This window comes from Crocuta crocuta, unplaced genomic scaffold, assembly GCF_008692635.1.
Source record: "Crocuta crocuta isolate KB4526 unplaced genomic scaffold, BGI_CrCroc_1.0 scaffold152, whole genome shotgun sequence".
Classification (NCBI taxonomy): domain Eukaryota; kingdom Metazoa; phylum Chordata; class Mammalia; order Carnivora; family Hyaenidae; genus Crocuta; species Crocuta crocuta.
The window spans coordinates 2,625,493-2,648,297 of record NW_027528798.1 but is presented as its reverse complement, the minus strand read 5'-3'; the positions used below and the strand labels follow the sequence as shown (position 1 = coordinate 2,648,297).

The 22,805-nt window shown below is 39.6% G+C and overlaps 1 long non-coding RNA gene across 1 annotated transcript in view; it reads right to left on the bottom strand.

Annotated features, from left to right (window-relative positions):
• The window catches only part of LOC144224486 (uncharacterized), a 40,432-nt gene extending 19,814 nt beyond the window's left edge, over positions 1-20,618 (bottom strand). The window contains exon 1 of the long non-coding RNA XR_013333059.1: positions 20,546-20,618. This is a non-coding gene — a long non-coding RNA (uncharacterized LOC144224486). The remainder of the gene's footprint in view (positions 1-20,545) is intronic.
• Between the last annotated feature and the right edge of the window lie 2,187 nt (positions 20,619-22,805).

Below are 22,805 nucleotides of genomic sequence, written 5' to 3'. Positions count from 1 at the left end.
ATTGTTAGGTTAAAAAAAATGAACCAAAGAATGTGGTCATTTGAAGAAATCAGACATATGATTATTTTTCCCTTGCTACAGAAGTACCCGAGAGATCTACCAGCCCCTTCTTTGATTAATAATACTTGCGGTGGTTGCACACTGCTCAACTTGGCATTGCATTTATCAAAATTTGCCAGAGCAGACAGGCATTGCCATACTAGAAGAATGATTGTAATGGGCCCTTGTGCCTTGCAGGGAATATGTGGGCCACCTAAATGCAAGAAGTGGGGATGCCAGGATGGACTCATAGTCTGGGCACTTGTTCCTTCTTCCCAGAACCACTATGGTCTCTAAGCAGTTTTCAGATGAAGGCTTCACCTTTAATCTTCCACATGAGGTGACCTGCATAGTAGATGTTCTTCAGGGGTGCCAGCCTCCTGTCCTTTGCCTCTTGGCTCCTGCCAAAGGCCAGAAAGGAGAAAAAAACCTTCGGGAAGAGCCATTTCAAAACCATTTGTTTTCTAATTTGACCCAAACTGTCTTATGTTGACTCCTCTGGAGAATGAATTAAGAAAGATCAAAACCAAAACAAAAAATAAAAACGCATGCACATCCCTGAATGCTATTCCCATTGTCTCTGACTCAATGTGTAAAAAAGAAAAAAACATCCACAAGTGATTCTGATGTTTAATCAGTTTTGTGAAACACTGACTTAAATGTCAAGCTGACCTTGTCTCTTGACACCCAACCTTTGTCTAGATGGACCCTGAGCTACAGGGTCATTCTCTGGAAACCCTAAATGTGACCTAGGTCTTTGTAGTACTTCTATTACAAACCTGAAATATATCATCCTTGTCCTCACACAATTGCCATCAGTGACTTGGATGGCAGCCAGCTCCTCTAACTTTAATTGAAGGTTGTGCTAAAAGCTCAAAAAATGAATTCAACTTCTGCATTTGCAGTAAAATTTTGGCAGATAATACTGACCTTCACATTACCCTATGCCCCTTGCATAAATGGCCCAGAGAAGAAGTCTCACTCAGAAATCAAGTTTCTTTCTTAGTTACAGAACTGGGAGGATGTCTTATGCCATAAGAAACAGACCACGTTTCCTTCTTTATCTTGGATGCCAGGGAGCTCGGAGTCCTACTTTATACTTAATCATAGAAACAATGGCACCCTTACAACTGCTCTCTTCCCCCGTCTTTCTTTTTACTCTTAATTATTTTCCTTTTGCTTTTAAATTCTGATTTTATCAATGTCATTTTAAGAAACCACTTGAAAATGTTTGGGGAACAAAACATGAAAATCTGAAGGTTGGAGGATGCATAGTGATGTCTGGGGGAAGAAGAGTGCAGGTCTGAAGCATCCTGCTAGAGGTAAATAGGGACGATTAGAATATTGCATCCCTTCTTCCTCTCTTTTTATTCTGCTGCAATATGTTCCCCACCTTAAACTTCTTGTGCCCTTCAAAAAAACTGGTTGTGCTATTGGACAAATCCTTCCCCGGCACCCAGACCACATCATAGATCTTCTTAGATTGCGAACATTATTCACAAGCCTGAGATACGTTTCTAATATTTTCCAGGTTCACACACATAAAACTTTAAAATTATATAGGTCTATAGATTTCTCTTATTACTTTTTATATCTAAATCCATTAATATGAAAAATTTCAAAGCCACTTTAGATTGGAAGTAATTCAGCCAGATAGGATTTGAATATGAAGTCTGATTTCAGTTGGTTTAGAAATATTGAGAGGGTCCTGCGTGTGGCTGTTCTTATTTCAAGAGCCTGGCTAAGCCCAAAACCATAAAGTTTGCCTTCCATAGAACTGCTTCTCTCTGTGAATCTCAAATGCTCAGTTAAGCCAGAGCTGGACGTGAGGGCCAGAGTCATCTGACCTCTTCCCAAATAACCTTGCAACACAAATACAAAATAAAAAAAACAAATAAAAGAACCAGCTAACAATAAACCCAGGAAGTAAAATTTACAATTTTTATAAGAAAAAGCTTAGGAAGTATTTGTCACAGGCCTTAAACATGCCCAAATCTACAGACCTAGTAATACTATTTATAGGATTAATTCCAATAACTTATTGGAGATATTCCAAAAAGAGAGGGAAAAACAAACTATGCACAAACATTTGTTTGTAGTGATATTTATAACATCAAAGTTTTGGGAAAATATCCATATTCAGTGAAGTAGGAGTGGCTAAAGAATTTAGCATTTGTCCGTTGATTGATGTTTAAAGAAAATAGTTTATTCATTGGTACAGTGGTGCATGAGTGAATAATTTTTCATTGTCATTAATATTATATTAATATTGTTGGAGCAGGGAAGGACATTTTCAGTTGCATAATTTTCACAGAAGCAAAAGTGTCCTTAGCTCAGAAATTTAGGTTGTTTATCTAATTACATTAAAGTTGAGGAAATTATTTTATTGTTTTCCAATGACTTCAATTTGGCATGATATAGAAAGGGCGCTGGGTGGCTCAGTTGGTTAAGGATCAGTCTTTAGCTCAGGTCATGGTCTCATGGTTGGTGAGTTTGAGCCCTCTGTGCTGACAGTGCATTCTGCCTGGTATTCTCTCTCCCTCTCTTTGCCACCCCCCCCTTTCCAAAATGAATAAATAAACTTAAAAAAGTCTTTAGAAAGGGGAATGAACATTGCCTGAATTTTTATTTTCCAACAATTTCTTCCATCCATTTGGTGACGAAGTCTTCACAAAACATTTCAAAATATGTTTCTTCATTGTCACCCGCTTGAGGGTGAGAGCAGGGTCACAGCAACTAACCCACTGTATAGGAAAGTCAGGATGTCTCAAGCCCTCCTTAGATATTTCCTGGGAATCTTTAAATGAGGGATGTCTACATATGTGGGCTCCACCAAGTGATGTATTCAGTGCATACAATAGCTTCCAGGGTCCTGGGTTTTGTAACCTAGGTTGCTGCTGCTGCTGCTCTGCCTAGGTGGCTGGTACTGAGGGTGGTGGTCTTGGTCCTGAGGCACCTTTGCCCATATCTGCTGAAGCCATGTGTTCTGAATGGACTCAATGCCTCCTGAAAACTTAGGGAAGCCTGTGCTTTTGACTTACGTGAACTTTATTTTCTTAGGGGAATCACATATATACAGAAAAGTGCATGAATCATACATTTAGAGCTTGAAGAAGTTTTGCAAAATGAAAGCACCTATGTTACCACCCCTTGCATCAAGAAATAGAATATTCTAGCATCCTTTTTGTACCTCTTCCCAGTCACTCCTCTCACAAAGCAACCACTATTCTCATATTGAAACCCATCAACTAGTTTGGCTTATTTTTGAACTTTGCAAAAATGAAATCATAAAGCACATTAATCAATCTGCTGTTGATGGACATTCAGATATTTCATTATGAATCACGTTGCTATAAACATTCTTTCACTTGTTCCAGCCTTTAGGTTTTACTTACTGTGAACGCTTTCCTTAAAGCCTCTCACCTTAGTAAAGTGCTCTCCAAACTTCTGCTAGCCCTGCACCCACCCCCAAGTCATCAACCTCAGTGACAGTCATTGGAGATTCTAGAGCAGAGTTCCAAATAAAGGGAGAACATCTCACTAGGCATGTTCTTGGGGAAAGTCTTGGAATAGACCTTCCTCCTTCAGTGGAGATATATGCAATGGTAACTATGCCCCTGGCAATGATTAATCTACCTTCTGATCCAGGGACGCATGCTGGAGGGCGCCCAGAGTGATGGGCACTGAGCTTCCCTCCAAATTCCCATTCCCATCTGCTCCCACAGTGTTCCGTGGGTGGACCTCACTTCTCTCTTCTCTGGGTGGTGTTCTTCCTCCAGGGCTCAGGGAGATACTTTCACTCTAGCTTGGGGTAAATATAGCATAGATTCAAATCAGGACTCCTGATTGGTATTGAAAATGGCTTCCAGTGAGGAGAAAGTTAAGAAAAAGTAAGTTAGTCATTTATAGTTTTGGGCATTTGCTGTCCTCATCCTAAATGAGGTCGGTATAGCAAAGGAATTTTCTGCTTTTGCATAAAATGATGATTCCAATAATAATGACATTGAAAAGCACTGAATGTTTGTTATATGTAGTTATGTGTTATTGTGCGACTCCTTCACCAGCACCCAAGCCACATCATAGATCTTAACACTCATGTATCATATCATATACTCCACAGTAGCTTTATGATGTTAATACGATTATCCCTAATTTATATCTATTTTCCAAAGAATGAGCCTGAGGCTTTAAGACTCTAAGCAATCTTGCCACCAAGGTCATTCAGCTCGGAAGTGGTAGAGACAACAGTTAAACTTGGGTTTGTGTGACTTCAGAGGCCATTGTGTTAACCTCCTTGCTACTTTGCTTTCTACGGAGGGGCACCTATAAAATTGTTTTCTTTTTTTCCCAATAATGAAATATAATGATGCCCAGCACTAGGCTTCATTATACTTGGCACACAGGTTTGCCTTAAATGAGAAGAATGTATAGTGAATGATGTTGGCATAACCCTGTTGTGTTTATTTTTCACCCCTCTGGGCACTCCTCCTTCTTCCTGATCTTTGTGCAGGTGGATGGCAGCATGCTTATTCGTGTTAGGGTCAAAGGAGGCAGAGTCCATATTAATGGGATCAGAGCAGCTTCTCTGCAAAGTCACACCAACAGGCCTGGCCCATGCTGACCCCGTAGCATATAAAGTCAGGCTGCTAACAGGAAACCGGCTGATTTCCGACTTGCTTTCAAGTCTACTGTCATCCAGTGTCGGAAGGATCCTCATTACTATCTCAGAAACAGAGCTACCAGGTTGCAACTCTTTTTCCCTCCTGCTGATACAGGAGGTGGGATGCAAGTCTTTCTTCCCTGGGATTGATGACTGCAATTTGTCTTTCTGGGGCTTCCACCACTGCTTGGGCAGGCGGCAGCCAGGCCTGAGAAGCCCTCCTGATGCTTCAAGTCAGCAGATTGCTTCTGAGCTGGCCACGCTTCAGTGCCTTCCTGTTAAATACTGTATTGATTTCAGGACCTTTTTCCTTCCATGCAACCCAGGACCCCAGGTTGGCTGGGGTAGGAAGGTGGGGAGGAAGGTGTAATGAGGAGAGCCACTCAGCAGGTTTGCACACACAACCTTAAGCTATCTGATGCTACTGATTTATTTTATTTATTTAATAAATGTAATAAGACACGGATGCCTCTGCTACAATAGAGGATTCAGTGGGAGGAGAAACATGGGGATGAATCTGTGGGTATAAGGAGTAAATTGATGGGAAACAGAAAAAGAGGTTGCATTAAGAAGGAATAACAAGGCATCAAGTGAATGGAATTCCATTTGTCTTTGCAGGATCCCACAGCCTCCCCCCTCCTCAGAGCCTCCGTGTTCCTAATGCAGACTACCAAGCCATCTCCACACAGCCTTCCTCATGTCCTCCTCCTAATTAATGCTCCATGCAATTGTTAGGCCTCCATTTCTTAAATTGCAGTAAAATACATATAGTATAAAATTTACCATTTTCACTATTTTGAAGTGCACAATAAAATGGCATTAGATGCACCCACAATATTGTGCAACCACTATCACCTCTGTCTAGTTCTAGAATTTAGAAGTTTGTTACTCCAAAAGGAAACCTTTCAGCGGCCAGCAGTCACTCCCTGTTTCTTCTCTCCTCCAGCTCCTGCCAATTATTAATCTACCTTCTGACTCCATGGATTTGCCTATCACAGACATTTCACATAGACTGAGCTGTACAACACATAGTATTTCATGTCTGACTTTTTTCACTTTGCATAATGAGTTCAAGGTTCATCTCTTTCATAACATGGAGAGGGTGTGGAGAAATTTCGAACCCTCTCACATAGATGTCGGAATGTAAAATGGTGTAGGCACTGTGTCAGTTCTTTAAGAAGCTACATATTTAATGAATGCAGCAATGCTACTTTTAGGTATATACCCCAAATAACTGAAAATAGAGATTCACACAAAAGCTTGTCTATGAATGTTCATAGTAGCACTATTCACAATGGTCAACAAGGAGAAACAACCAAAATCTCTATAAACTAATACGTAGATTAAAAATGTGTTATAGCTACACAATAGGCATCCTTCTTAACAAATCATGTCACTTTCTTGCTGAAACTCTTAAATGGCTTTCCATTTCATTATACTGAAGGCATCATCCATGGCTACAAGGTGCTCGGCCATCTAGCCCATCTTGCCTTTCCAACTCAGTCTCATATTATTTCTCTCACTTCTCACCACCTCACCTTGAAGAAGATGCCAAGTCCTTTCTTGACTCAGTCTTTTGAGGATGCTATGTCCTGAATTTTCTAGTTCCTCAGACTCATGTACACTACCACCTCTGTTATTTCCTTATTTTCATGAGCTGCAAGTTTCTTCTTAAAATACTCAATAGGGTTAAGCATTTGCTTATTTTTTTAAATGATGGTCTTCCCAAGCTCTCTCTGAGCAGGAGATTTATGTCTGCCTTTTCGTTGCAGGGCACATGGTGCTTGGAACAGAGCTAGGTACCTAGTAGGTACTCCAGAAATACCCACTNGATGTGGGGGGGAGAGGGGATGGGCATGGAGGACACTTGTGGGGATGAGCACTGGGTGTTATGTGTAAACTAATTTGTCAATAAACTGTTAAAAATAAAAAGAAATACCCGCTGAAAGCATGAATGATTAATTTAGGTAAGTTTTTGTTGGATGATGGGTGAGTAGTTAGGCAATAGCTACAATGTGATACATATACATCTAGGATATCAAAAATCAAGGGATTTGAGGCTGGTTAATTAGCTGGGGAGGCAAAGCCAGCATCTCTGTTGAGGGGCAATGATAGCTCAACTGTGGCACTTTAAGACTCAGTGTGGACTGAATTCTAGTGAAGCATCAGGGGTATAAAGGCAGAGGTGGGCACAGGCATTGCCACTGGGAGGGAAATGAAGCCCTGCGGGGGCAGAGGAAAGGACTGGCTCTATCAACTGAGTCTGAGTGAAGACTTTCACTTCACATTCCCTGACAGTGAATATTTATTTGTTGTTCATTAAGCCTCTTACTACAATTTTGACCTAAGTGTGTTTACCTTCCATTTCAGCTATCCCAGAGTTTCTAGAAAAGTGGACTCTCACATCCAGCAACACTCTGTGCAATAACTACATTGTGGAGAAGGGGGGAAGTGTTATGAAATGTGGTCCACAAGGAGTCCCTAATAAACATGTATTTGTCTACTCCAGTAGCATATATGTATTTGTGTTTGCATGTATTCATTAGCAAGCACTAATTGACTGCCTGCAATAGCTCAGACCACTTGAAATGAAATCACTTTGAGAACTTGTTAACAACTCACGTTCCTGACACCACCCAGATGGCTATATAAGACTCTATAGCCCATGATGTTATGAGGCCCATGTTCTGTTTTCCCTACCAGTCCCCTGGTGATTTTCATGCACTATGGAGTTGGAGCATCACGGGCTTCCTGAACAGCCTCTCACTCCAGAGTCACTTGTAGGGAACCTACTGCCCTCATCTGGGTGATCTTTAGGGCTCCTTCTGTGCATTCTCTCAGCCCCTGCACATAGCTCAGCGGCCCCCCCCTCCACTGTCAGCTGAGGTACATTTGCCTAACGTTGTCTTCACTGTACCATGCACTCCTGAAGAGTTTTCCTGCACCTCAATTCATAGCCTCATCTCTCTATGTACTCAGCACCTCAGACAGAGCTTGGCACTGAAGTACACACCTTGGAGATATTTAAAGACTCATGAATCAACCAATCAATCAATAAGCGATCAATAACCAAATAAAGAGGTTTTGAGTATTGCGGAAGAAATGAATGTCACACATAATGTGGAGAGAGAACAATGACTTAGCAGGGGGGGATTAAGCAATTGGGCAAAGGCAGCACTTGGCTTGGGGATAAGAAAAAAAGCCGAGAGAGCCAAGGTGGTAAACTTGGTCGGTGGTGTTGAACACACTGTCTTATACCTTGAATGAAGAGGGATTCCCTGGTCAGCAGTACAGCTAGTGATGGGAGCTGCTCTTAAACTCTACCCCAAATCAGTCTATCACACTGGTTAAAAGCAAAAGCTCAGGATGAGGACACACCCTGATTCTGAATTCCACAGTATTACTAACTGGTTATATGTTTTGGACAAGATTTTAGCATTGGAGTCCATTTGCCCATCTGTGGGATTGGGAGAAGTGATGACCTCTGTCTCATGAGACTGTGTGTGAACTCGCAGTGAGAGGAAGCTGAGCACAGGGCCTGATGCCTCTATTGCTATGACAATGATATCTCTTCGGAGCCCTATGAGGAATGCAAAACCCCTGGATTCCACCTCTGTGCTACCTCCCACATTTTATTTCTTTCAACTTTTACTTTAATAGAATGAGGATCTCTCATTTTTTTTTTTTTTTTAATTTGCTGCCACAAGGGATTTGCCAATTGTCATCCATTTGTATTTACGCCCAAGGCTTACTGCTTTAATTTGGTCTTTACCTCATTTTCAAGTTCGTGTAATTATGTTCTCAGCTCCAGGTTTTGTGTGCGTGTGTGTGTGTGTGTGTTTTCCCCAAAGCCCCTTGTGAACAGTGCATGAGGTGAGGCCATCAGCCACATGCTCCTGTTCCTGGAGTGATCGCAAAAGGACATGGGAGTATCTCCTGCCTGTCCTCTCCCAGCAGCCCCTGTTCCTCTGTCTTCCTGAGACTCATGTCCAGAAAGTTTCTTTCACCATCAATGTTTAAGCCTGGTGATTTCGAATCTGAAAGAGTCCAACTGGAATGCTTACCTGATGGTGGCTTTGTGTGTTCTATCCTCATTTGTATGTTATGGGAATGAATAGCCCCACAGTCCATTGAGAGGAGAATGGACTCATCCAAAAGTCACACCATGACTTAGTAGCCAAACCAGGTTTCATGTCTCTGGGTTCATTATTGTTGCTGTGAGAAGCCTGGTAATATCTGGTGTGCTTTGCGTGGGGTACTGGGGAAGAGAAGAAAAAGGTTGAAAGATGTGTGTATGAATTACATCTCTGCCACCTTTAGATTATTATAGGCAAGCCATTAAACTTTCTGAACCCTGGTATTTTTATCTACAAAGATAAAGTAATAGGTCCCACTTAATTAGGTTGTGGTAAGAATTAAATAACATTGTGTATGAAATTTAAATAAAATTAAATGCATAATACACTCACAGTGTTGGCATGTACTTAACATTTGTTAGATGCTAATATTAATAATAAATATTAGCATTAATATTAATCATATTACCATTTTATTATTATTAGCACCCACAGAGGTTCCCTCAAGTCTGTAGTGTGTTACAAACTGTGCTCTGTCTGCATTTGAATTCCAGCTTTGTGACTCAGTAACTAAGTAACTAACTTGCAATGGATTGTAAGCAAGTTGCATGGCCTTCCTTCCAGAATCCTCTTCTCCCAAATGGAAACAAGAACACTTGCTTTGTTCTTGCAACTGTAACAAGGCTCAAAGAAAATGACAGTTATTGAAAACGAGTTATTGAAATCTCTGCACCCTTGTCCCTCAATCATCCTTTAAGAACAAACGCTAGTTAGGTAAATACTGATAGCTAACTCTCAGCCATAGCTGCCCGGACTTGTCTCCTCTGATACCGATATTGGATCAGGTTGTTTTATTGTGGTGGCAAAGGAGCAAAAGCTGACTATATTGTGCATGTAAGCCAACAAAATATTATCCACAGGTGCATCTCCATTGTCAGAAACAATGGAAAGAGAAAAATATTAAGATCACCTCCCTACACACACACACACACACACACACACACACACACACACACACACAGCTATCCCCCAAAGAACTGACAAAGGTGAGACTTGTTATTAACACTGGTGTTATTGCTTCTGTTGGTGGAGGGCTGATCTGGACCTCTGTGTCTCTGTCAGGGCACACTGTGGGCTGGAGTTCATCCCAGCTTGTGGCCCTCCGTTATCGATAACGGTGAGAACTGACTGGGGTAGGTGAACTGCCATTTGATTATTCCATTCTGTAAGAAAGTGTCTCCCACAGTCATATCAGGTGCCATGTTCTCCCATAGGAGCCCCTTCCATTCCATTTTTAATGAAATACCTGGGCAGAGAAATTACTTCTCTGAACACTCCTTTTTCTTTCTCCAGCATCAGGAAATAAATGGTTTAAAGTCTGGAAGCATAATTTATGGACTTCATTTAAATTGGACTGGAGGTGATGCTATTTATACAGCTGGTTTTGTGCCATGCCCACTCGCCTACTCCTTGCCACATCACAGAAGGTGAACTCCAAGTCACCACGTCCCAGGTTCCTTATTAGCTACAGTATGTCTTTCTAACCTTGTTGGTTTAAACATGTATGAATAGAGTGAAAGCAGAAATGGTTAGATGGTGTTAGAAAAAAATCAATGAACTTGGACTCAGAACATTGGAGTCCAAATACTGGATACAATTATAGGGCTGAGGATTAATCACTTAAATGCTCTGAGTTCACTCATTCTCCTTCATTCATTTATTCAAGCAGTATTTATTGAACCAGACAGCCTTCCAGACGCTGGAAATATGGTAGTAAAGAAGAAAAGAATGGTCTCTAGGCTTTCTGGATCCTCTATTAAAGTAGGTAAGACCAAAACACACAAGTTAATAATATATAACCAAGACTGTAAAACATGCTTCCAAAGAGATAAACCAGGTGGTAGGTGAGAATGACTTTAGATGAAGCGGCCAAAGTAGTGTTGTTAGAAGAAGAGGCATTTGGGCTGAGATTTGAAGAATGTTAGTGAGTCAATCACACGAAGAGCTTCTAGAACAAGCATCCTGGCAGAAGGAAGAACAGATGCAAAACCCTGAGGGTGATGAAACCATTGAAATACAGCTGAGGAACAGAAGCCAGGATGCTGAGCTCTGGGGAGAAGAGATAAGATGCATTTTAAGTAGGTAGCTAGGAACCTGAGCATCTAGGCATTTGTAGACCACACTGAGGGGACTGAGGTTTCTAGATCTATGATTCTCAAGCTGTGCTGTGCACTGGAAACCTCTGGAAGACTTAGAAAAATACCAGGTCCTTCTCTCAGGGGTTATAATTTAATTGGTCTGGAATAGGGGCTGGATATCAAGACTTTAAATTCCCCAGATGTTCTAGTCTGCAACCACAGTTGAGAGCCACTGCTGTACATGGATGGAAACTAACTGAAAAGTTGAAGCAAGAGAGTGATCATGATCACAACTACATTAGAAACTTAATTTTTCTCTTTTAATAAAAAGAGCAGGAAGAGACCAACTCTGTGCCCTTGTTATAAGGACTGGAAAAGATGAGTGAAAAGATGCTTAGTAGATGTTCATCAAAAAGGGTCTGATTCTTAAGTTTTTTAGAGCACCTTATGTTTTTACAAACTTGACTNTAAATGGCAACCTTCCCAGGTGGAGTATATTTGGTTGTTATATTTTTTTTTTTTTTTTTTTTTTTTTTATGAGGGCAACAATATATCTCTAATGGATCAAAAGTCTTCTTGGACACCTAAATTATTTTCCTGGAAAATAAGTCAAGTAGATTGGTCTGAATACATCTTCCAACATCGGTTAGTGTCCCACAAGGCATCCACATTGATTATTTGTCCACTGGCTTGTCATGAAGCACATGAATTCTCAGGAGGAAGGTGGCAAAGCTGCTTTTTAAACTTCTGGTGGGCTGTGGGTCTCACAAGGACACCATGAGGACATGGTGGGAGATACACCATACTCAAAGAAGTGGGATATCCTACAAAGCTAACAACCTGGATTTATGATCAGGAAATCACATTCCTTTTTATTCTCAGAGTCCTCAAATGTACAGTGGAACTAAGAACAATGTATTCAATATTTCCAGGAAGAACCACTGAGATCACCAATCTGAGAGGGCTTTGCATACTTTACATCAGGGGTCCTTAGACTTAGACATGCATGTGAATCAACTTAACCGGCTTGTTAAAAACAGGCTGCTGGGCCCCACCCCCAGTGTTTTTGACCAGGCAGGCTGACGTGGAGCCTAAGATTTTGTATTTTTAACAAGTTCTCACATGATGCTGATGCTGCAAGTCCTGAGACCATGCTTTGAGAAACACAGATTTAAAGTGTAGATAATTATAAAGAACACATGTTAAATCAAAGGAGGCTACAGGGTCATAAGAGAGTAGATGGCTTTTAAATTTTCTATCTCTCCTTATATTCTCAGGCTTTTGATTATTAGGGACTTTTTTCTTTTTTTTCCCAAATGAAGTTGTTGAGGCAAGCTCTGGCCCCAGTGACCACAGTTCCCAAGCAACCTTAGTTTTATAAGCTAACAGGCCAGAGAAGCATATAATAGAACAACACCAGCCATTCTCTGCCTGCAGCTTTCCCTGTCCTCGCCTCAGGATGTCAGATAAAAGCCTTTTGGAGATACTTCTACTTGGTTTCTCTTGTCCAGAAGCCAGTAGAACGGAGAGTATAATCCTGCATGTCCTAAAATTGGGTTGGCATCTTGGCTCTGACATAGATAGCCTGTGTCCTTGGAGATCTTTTGACCTTCTGAACCTCAGCTTTAACCACCTGCAAAATGGGAACAATGGTAGCTGTAGACCTCTTTATGTTGTTATGGAGAGTAGGATCTTGGGTGCAGTTCTGACATGTAGAATAATTAAAAATTCTTACTCCCTTTTCTCCATTTTTTTTTTTCTCTTTCTCCATCCCTCTCTTTCTCCTCTCTTTCTGCCTCTTAGTCTTAGTAGAGATATGAGAAGAAAACCATGATCTCTCTCCCCAGAAACAAATGGAAATACACCAACATTGCATAGAGTTGTGGGTATTTTCCTATCCTAGAGCATTCATCCATTATTCCAGATTGGAAACTGCTGTGACTCCCAGTTACCTGTCCTTACCGTCTACTCTTCAGCCCTGCCTTTCTACCTGCCTCCAGCACTGGTCTTTACTCAGTTCTTCTAGCGTCTGATGCTCCAGTCCATCCTCCCATTCCCAGGCCACCATGAGGTCTTTCCTCTACTCTTCCTCTGCCTAAAACACATTCATATGCTCTCCATCCAGTAAATTAATCTCAGATGTCCTTCAGATTTTACTCTGGTATGGTATGTCAAATCAGACATGTGTAAAATGTGTCAAGGGAATCGATGGGGAGCTGGAGAAATGGCTTTCCCAGAGGAAGAGACATTTGATGAGGACCTTGATGAATAGGATTTTGTGAGACGGACCTAAAGCAGGGTAGAGTCTTTCATTCAGACCAAGAATCGTGTAATGGAACACAGTTGAGAAAGTGTCTGTATAGCTAGTGGATACAAAGGCATTCACTGGTGGCAGGAAATCAGGGTGCCTGGGGCAAGGAGGTGGGAGATGAAGCCAGACAGTATAATAGAGTTAGACTGTCAAGGGTCCTAAACCACTCTACCTTAGTCAAAAGCCCAAAATCAGTAAACAAAACAGGACTGAAATAAAATAGAAGGAAGTGGTAAGAACTAAAGTCGGTTAGTAAGTGAAGTTTAAAAATACTCAGCTTGAACATTAAATATGACAAATAATTTTTTAAAATCTAAATTTGGCCTGTGGGGAGTGGAGTGTCTTTAGGTCAGTCCCTAGAGGCAGATTCTGAGGAGAGGATTCATATGCAAGTGGGTTATTAAGAAGGTGTTCCCAGGAGAAGCCAGTCTGAGAATGAGGGGCAATGTGGGACAGGCCAGGGTGGAAAGGCAGGAGTGTGTTTGCAGGCAAGGCCTGTGCACAGGAGTTTCAGGCTGTTCCTGCAGTGGGGCTCCGGAGTGAAAGTGATACTTCAGAGTTGTCCTGACCTGAGGAAATGGGGCTCGCTTTCAGGCTTTCACACTCCATGCCCACAAGTTCCTGGCTTAGAGCCGTCCCACAGGATAGAAACCTTGAGGTGCTCCCTGTGTTACTAGGTGAAGAGGCTCCAGTCCCTACTGCAGGGGGAAAAGCACAAGGAACACAAGATAGGGTCAAACAGAAACTGCAAAAAGACATGTAAAACCCTGAGAAGAGTCCCATCAGCCTCCCCATAGGCACCCTGCATGTAAACTTTGCTTCAGATAATGGACGCTATTGAAGATTTTACAACCAGGTATGTCAAGCTCAACTCCATTTAAGAGTTTTGGTTGTGAGGGGCGCCTGGGTGGCTTAGTCGGTTAAGCGTCCGACTTTCACTTAGGTCATGATCTCGCTGTTCGTGGGTTCGAGCCCCGCGTCGGGCTCTGTGCTGACTGTCAGCTCAGAGCCTGCAGCCTGTTTCAGTCTGTGACTCCCTCTCTCTCTGACCCTCCCCTGCTCACGCTGTCTCTCTCTCTCTCTCTCCTAGAAATAAATAAAACATTAAAAAAAAAAAAGAGCTTTGGTTGTGGACAGTGTAGAGAATAGCTTGGAGACGGACTAGAATGAAGGCAGAGCGACCCCAAGGAAGGCCGCTTTGCACATCCAGAGTAGAGATGTCTAGGGGTAGAATTAAGACAGACCACCAAGTGTAGGCAGAAGAGTGCATACTGAGCCAGAATTAGCAGCACTTTGTCAGTGGAGCTGAGGGGATGAGGAGGAACATCATGCCATGCTCCCTGATTTTTTTCTTATTAAAACATTTGTTTCTGAGAAGTAGAAAGACTCAAAAATTGAATTGATAAAGAAAAGACAAACAAGTGGAAACACCAAATTAACAAGTCCCTTTGAAGTGTCATTAAGGTTGGGGATCAGGTGCAAACACCTCCTCAATGGATGGAACATTTCTTAACTGCTGACCCCACCCTGGGCCTCTGTTTGGCTTATAGCCCGAGTTCTAGCTTTCACATTTGTGGGGGAAAAAAAGCGTGGCTCTCACCCTACTAGACAATGAAGAAATTTTCTTCCAGGTTTTTGGTCACCTTTGCAAATAGGCAGGAAACACATCCTGGGCAGAGTTCCCATTAGTATAATAGAAGCCACTGTCCTACTGAAATGAAGGCAGATGGCTATCCTGAGACCCAGCCATGGACTCCAGGATGGTATTGAGGCTGCTATGTCATATTTTTGGTAACACTGTAAATCTTTAACAGCATCATTTCTTATGAGAAGTTACATAATTCTCTCAAGTCTTACATTAAAACTAATATTTATGGAGCAATGCCCCAATGCCAAGCACTCTCTGAGACCATTTCACAAAATGCTGATTCCTTTTCTTTCTGATAACATCACTAGTTGAGGAATTTCTTCTTCTTAAGAGTTAGATACATTCAGGGGTGCCTGGGTGTCTCAGTTGGATAAGTGTCTGATTCTTGATCTTGACTGAGGTCATGATCTCATGGTTGGTGAGTTTGAGCCCCGCATTGGGCTCTGTGCTGACATCATGAGGCCTGCTTGGGATTCTCTCTCTCTCTCTCTCTCTCCTCTGCCCCTCCCCCACTCACACTCTATCTGTCTCTCTCAAAACAAACATTAAAAAAGAGATAAATTCAGGTGTGACCCCAATCCATGATTCTAGGTCAGCCAATTCCCTCTTCACGATTTTCAGAGATTCCTTGAGAGCTGTGTTCTCATTGCCAACTTTGACTCAGAGCACTGATATTGGCTCTATTCTTTGTTACACACTGTGTCATTATCTACTTTGATTTTCACAAAACAAAACTTAAATTAAAGAAAATGGCACATGTCTGTTTCTGTAGAAGGTTTTGATGAGGAGTATATAAAATCAACCAAAGCCAACAGGCTATAATTGAATGTTAGAGATTCCTTTTACAAAAGCCTTTGGGATAGTCACTACCAGATAATTCCCAAGGGCTATAACAGCTTGGTATTTCTAAGACCTTTCCCTAGATTATTAATGTCTCTTTTCCATTACCACAACAGAGCCTACCCTATCCTAATGGACTGACTCATTCCTACCCTATCAAACTTCCCCTTCCTTTCTTTGGGCATAAATAGGATCATACAGTATTTATTGGCCTGTATAGTTTATTTCACTTAACATAACATTTTAAAGATTTGTGCANAATTTGACAATAAACTATTTGTAAAAAAAAAAAAGCAAAAAAAAAAATAAAGATTCGTGCATCTTGTTAAGCATATTAGAGAGCTTGTTCTTTGTCATGACTGACTAGTATCCCAATATCCCCACTGTATGAATATACCACAATTTGTTTATCCATCTTTCTACTGATGGGGACACTTTGCTGTTTATAGTTTTTGGCTAATATGAATAAAGATTCCATAGAGCATGCTTGTACAAGTCTCTTTAAAGGCATATGTACTCTTTTCTCTTAAATACCTAGAAGTGGAATGACTGACTCATAGGTTATTTTGTCAGAAACTGTCAGTTTCCAAAGTGGTAGTACTATTTTACACATCCACTAGCAATGTATGAGAGTTCCAGCTGCTTCACATCCTCACCAACACCTGCTTGTATCAGACTTCATAATTTTAGCCATGCTGTGGGGCACCATGTATTACCCTATGGTGGTTTTAATTCTGAATATTTTATTTTGTTTTTTGGTTTTAATTCTGAATATTAATTTAACTTAATTGTTTACCTTTATGTTTCCCTGATGATTAATGACATTGAACAGCTTTTCTTACCCTTATTGACTCTCTTTCTCAGTCTCTCTCTTTTTTCCTTCTACATTTAGGCCTTTTCTCTGTCTCAAAATACTTTTTATGTATGGTATTAAGAAAGGATTAAGATATTCTTTTTCCCTATGTGAATATCCAGTTACTCCAGCACCATTTACTGAAAAGATTTCCTTTCTATACTGAGTCGCTTTGGTATATTTTTATTTTGATGTTAAAAATCAAGTGACCACATACATGTAGGTTCATTTCTAAACTTCCTTCCCAGCTTGATTTAATTCATTTGTCTGTCCTCAAACTAAGAGAGCATTTAATTATTGCAGTGCTACAGTACATTCAAAAGAGTAATTTGTTCTCTTGTTGTTGTTGTTTTTTTTTTTTTAAGAGAGAAAAAAAAGAACAGGGGAGAGTGGAGGAGGGAGGTAGAGAATCTTAAGCAGGCTCCATGCTCAGCACGGAACCTAACATGGGGCTCAATCCCATGATCCTGGGATGACAACATGGACCTGAGCTGAAACCAAGAATCAGATGCTCAACTGAACCATCCAGGCGCCCCTAATTTTGTTCATTTTAAATGTTGCATTGGCTATTCCAGGTCCTTTTCATTTCTTTGCATTTGTATATGGTTAATTTCTACAAAAAAGTGTACTGGATTTTGAGTGAAGCTGAATTGAATATAAAGCAATTTGGGAAAAACAGTATCTTCAATATCAGGTTATTCTATCCTTGAATATGGTATATCTGGTCCATTTAATTATGCCTCCTTTAATGTGTCTCAATAAATTTGGAGATTTTAATTTCCCAATTTTTTGTTCCTATTATGTAGGAACACAATTTGTTTTTATTTTGACCTTGCGTGCGGTGACCTTACTAATTTCACTTATTATATTCTAGTAGTTTATTTTTTGCTTTTTGATTTTTCTATGTACTCAATCATGTCATCTGTAAATAAAAAGATGAAACTCTTATTTTTATAATAGTATGTCTTATATTTCTTTTTCTTACTTTATTTTCACTGACTGGAGTCTCTAATACAATGTTGACTAGATGAGTTAAGAGTGAACATAGTTGTCTTATTTCTTATATAGAAGAGAAAGCATTCAATATTTACTATTAAGTATTATGTTAGCTGTAGTTTGTCTAATGCCTTTTATAAGATGAAGTGATTTACCTCATTCCTAATTTTCTGAGATATTGTTTTCCCTTATCATGAATGAGTATTGACGTTAACAGAAGTATTTTTGCATTTATTGAAATGTTCATATGTTTTTTCCCTCCTTTATTCTGTTAAAATGGTGAATTTAATTCATCGAATACATGGTGACTGACCTATTACAATTGCTTCTTGTTCCTTCTAAATTATAGGGTATTTCAATATAGATATAAGTATTTAAAAAACAATCAGATATTACTATGCCTATTGACCATACTTTTTAATTTTTTAAAATTTTTTGCAGTATTTATTTTTATTTATATATTTTTTGAGAGAGACAGAGAGACAGAGAGAGCCAGCACACAGAGGGTGAGAATCTTAAGCAGGCTCCCTGCTCAGTGCAGAGCCTGACACGAGGCTTGATCTCACAACCATGAGATCATGACCCAAGTCAAAATCAAGAGTGGCACTTAACCACCCGAGCCACTCAGGCGCTGGGCCACATTTTAAACTGTTAATATTCTGCCATGTTTACCTTACTTTTTTTTGAAAAGAGATTAGAGATACAGCTAAAGACCCACCCACTCCCATTTCATTCTCCTTTCACGGTCCTAAAATTGATTAAAAATCCTCCTATTAATACTCTCACACTTTAACTTCATAGATATGTCCTTACAACTGTATTTAGGATTGTTTTTAACATGGAGGGTAGTGGCATCAGTCTTTGACCTTGTGCACCTGTGGAAGTTATTTTTGTGTGTTTAGTGTGAGGCAAGCATCTAAAGGTATTTCGTTTTGTATATGGATAACAATCTGGAACCTCCCTCCCCAACCCAATGCCATTTATTGAACTGTATATCCATGCTCCCTCATTATAAATCCAAATATGAAATATAGTGCATACCCATTTATATGTGGCCATGTTTTGAGACTAATTACCAGAGTATAATATTTGTACAGAGGTAGACTGATTTATTTGTCCATTGCTGCACCAGTGCCACTCTGAAGTAATTTTTACAGATTCATACTGTATGTTGTTAATTTTTAATCCACCTTTTTGTTTCTCTGTCCCCTACGTATATATATTAACTTTGGGTTAAGCCTATCCAGTTTCTCAAGATAAATCCTTTGGGATTCTGATAGTGTTTGATGGGGGTAAAGAATATGTTTTAGTATAAGACTAACATCAGGTTAATTTAAGAAAAATTGGTATATTTAAAATATCAAATCTTCCCATATATTACCATAGTATATTTCATCTTTTTCTTAGGTCTTATTTTATCTCCTTCTATAAGTTTTTACAAATTTCACAGTGTTTTATATTTTTGTTACTACTGTGGATCGTTAGAAACTACATTTTCTAATTTGTTTCTATTACTTATAAGAAACTAGTTTTTTAAATGTGTATATTGACATTGATTACTTAACAATACTGATAAACACTTCCATCAGTTACAGTTAATTGCCAGTAAATATTCATATTGTCAATAAAGGCAATATCATCTGTGAACGCTTTTGATTCTTCCCCTTCAGTGACTTCCATTCCTCTCTTTCTTTCCTTCCTTCCTTCCTTCCTTCCTTTGCTATCTAAGATATGCAGAACAAGGTTGTTGTAAAAATGGGAAATCACAACTTGGTCATGAGTTTATTGGAAAAATTTCTGAATTTTCATTTACTTTTTATTGGATTAAAGGAGTTCCCTTCCATTGTTAATTTCCTAAAAGTATTTTTTATTGTTTAAATCATGCACAGATGTTAAATTTTATTTATTTTTTTCTGTATCTCTTAGAAATATTACATAATTTTTCTCCATGAATCACGTAATATGGAGAATTACATTAGCTTTTCTAACATTTAACCATTGTTTCATCCATCAATACATTCTATTTGGTCATAACAATCTTGTATTCCTTCTGCTAATGTGTTACGTAGGATTTTTACACCTATGTTATTGAGTAAGATCAGCCTATCATTTCTCTTTTAATTGAATTACTGGAAACAGAAATGTATGTGTCTTTAATGCTATTACAAATATGAAAGAAAAGGTGTATCATGTAACTAGGTGTCCTGTAACTAAACTGGTGATGTATTTCTAAAATGTTGATGACTAAAAATGAGGTCAGATTTGAATTTAAAAATCAGTACCATTATTTTTTATTTTTTCTCTATTGCTCTGGAGAAGTAAGTCTGACAAGAAAATTTCTCTTTGTAAGGGCTTCAGGAAAATGTGAGTATATATTCTGAGAGGGGTAAGGAAATTAAGGTTTTTTTTTTCCACTGATGTTGGGGGGAATGTCCTAATCTGGCTCCTGCAATATGGCAGCTGATCAGGGGCCAGGTGGAAAGATGGGGAGGAGGTACTCCCCTGTAGAAGCATGGGACCAGTAATTCAATTAAAGGAGACCAGAGTACACAATCTAGTTTTGAGTTTTGTATGCCTTTATGATATTGTTGCATTATGACTTGAGGTCATAGGTTTCTTTTCAAACAGCCTGGTTCCAGCTTTAGGAGATTAAGAGAGTCAGCATCTATTCCTTAGGCTCAGAGGAATGGGCAGAACAGCACCATGAAGGAACAGTGAGAAGTGGGTAACAGGTGATCTCTCAGGACAGGGACAGCTGTCCAGGAGTGCTGAGGCAAATAGCAAGATCAGACACTGAAAAGTGTCAGCTGACCCAGGACTGAGCAGAAAACACTGGAGTGTCCATTAGGTCTCTGATAGAAAATCTAACTGGTCTCCTCCATGATGGATTATTCTCACACAACACCTGTTGGCAGAATGGCTTCCAGCACTTCAAGGCTCACATCTTTTCAAGTTCTAGTTCAAAAGGAAAGAGTACGTCTTACCCTAGAAATCCTGGGATTGAAAAGAAGGTTACATGCTGATTCTTCAGTCAATCACTGTGGCCTAGAAGTCCACCTGGGCTGATTCCACAGACCTGGGTTCACACCTGACACTGGAGATGAGATGGAGATAATGTCAACCAGAGTGCATAGACTTCAGCCTTCAACACAAAGGGGGAGGTAGTAGCATGGTATCAGAGGAAAGTAATCTACCTTTTAAAGCTGGGAATGCAGTCATTCGGATGTTAAGAGTTTTACTGCTAAAAATATGCAATAGAGTCAACAAATTATAAAAGTTTAGAAGACCCATTGCAAGGAGACAGGTGGGATCAAATGGTTAAAAAAAAATCAAGAAATAACTGAAGGCTGAGAAGAAACCATTTGGTATGGAAGAGACAGTGACTTGCAATCCTTGAGATAAAGAATTTAAAGATTACAGAGAGAGCACACACCAGATTGAAAAGGTTGTTGACTGATAACACACTATCACTACCCCACATTTTGCTGAATTCCTGGGGGTAGTTCCAGTCTGAAAATAATTCTATTAGTAGCACGGGCTTCCTCTACCAAGGTCAGTGGTGCTCGTAGGTCTATTCATAGATGCAAACTGAAAACAACATTGTACCACTGGGACTCGAAGGAGAAAAATAAGGTCCAGCCAAACCAGACTGAAAAATAGGCTGAAGAATAGAAATTAGACCATTTTTTTGAGGATAAAGTTCTAGAAGACATGTAAACAAATTGTGCTCTTCATGTGTACAAATGCACTGCCTCTGCTTTGAGGTTTATCTTTTCCTCTGAGTCTTTGATTCAAGGTCTTAGCATTACAATGTGCTTCAAAATGGGTTATTGGGGGGAACAAAGTGTTAGGGTCATGGATTTTTTTTAGGAAGCAACTCAATTGTTTGTGTTCCTCAGGAAACTTTATGCACCTTTCTTAAATTTTTTTTTAAAATTTCTTTCTCTGCTCCTGTCTCACCCTTCCTGCCTTTTCCCTATATTTGTTTATAGTATATTTTTCCTTTCTTCTGGGGAGGATAAATTTAAAGTAGAGCATGTGGTCTGGAGAAAGCCTGTTTAATTTGAATTTTAGCTAGCTACCTGGTGCTGTTTGACTTTGAATAGTTGGTTTAATGACTGATAAAAATCTCTGCTTTCTCACCAGTAAAGTGGAGGTCAGATGTTCCTTGCCTCCAATGTTTTGAGGATTAAATAAGATTCACACATGAAATTCTCAGCACACTGCCTCTCACGTAAGAACTAAATTTGTATATACTATTGTGCATAAACTCACTCTTACTCTTTATTTTGGTAATTGTTTTGACCATTATCTTTCTGGATAAATATTGTCTTTTACTCTCAGCTTTGACTTGTCAAAGTATTTGACTTTATGGGTACAAAAGAATTTGTGTAAGGTTGTAGAGAAAGAGAGAGGGATAGAGAGAGAGACAGATTTTTTCAAGTGAGGCACTGTGGAGTTAACAATAATATATGAGCAATAATATCCAAATGGTTCCAGGGATAATGCAGTTTTGTGTGGGGGAAAAAACAACAGAGACAAATTTGCTCATCTGTCTGTAATGCCACCTTCCTCTTCTTCAAATTCTTCAAAAGTTACTCAACTGATTTTGGGATCATGAAAATACATGTGGGAACTATCATGTATTAGAAGCCAAATATGCATTAGGAGATATACAGGGCATTTCTTTCTTTCTTTTTTTAAATTTTAGAACATACTCACTTTCCTCCAACCCTATGAGTTGTATACAACCCTACTCCTTATGTATAATTAGCATTCTTTTCTCAATAAGAAATTGCCACTTAAAGGGTTTCTTACCCAAACTTATTGAGTTAGAAAGAGATCTTAGAAATTTGAGTCTTGAGATATTTGACTGCCAAGTCTCTGCTTTCTCTATTTCAATTATTGCACTTGGTGCTGTTGCTGTTGTTGGTTAGTACTATTATTATCATTATTGTAATAATTGTCATTGCTGTTGTTGAAGGTGGTGATGATTCATATTGGTTGTACCGGTATTACTTTTTTCACCATAACGTTGACAGACACATTTTCAAGAAGTTAAATACTGCTGCATCAACTGGCTCAACTGACAGGAAAAATAGGTGGTCATGTCATTGTAAATAGCATTTAAAAATCCACAAAGAGGGCCCTGCATGTGGGTGGCCTAGTTGGTTAAGCATCTGACTCTTAATTTTGGCTCAGATCATGATCTCACAGGTCCTGAGACTAAGAACTGTGTCAGGA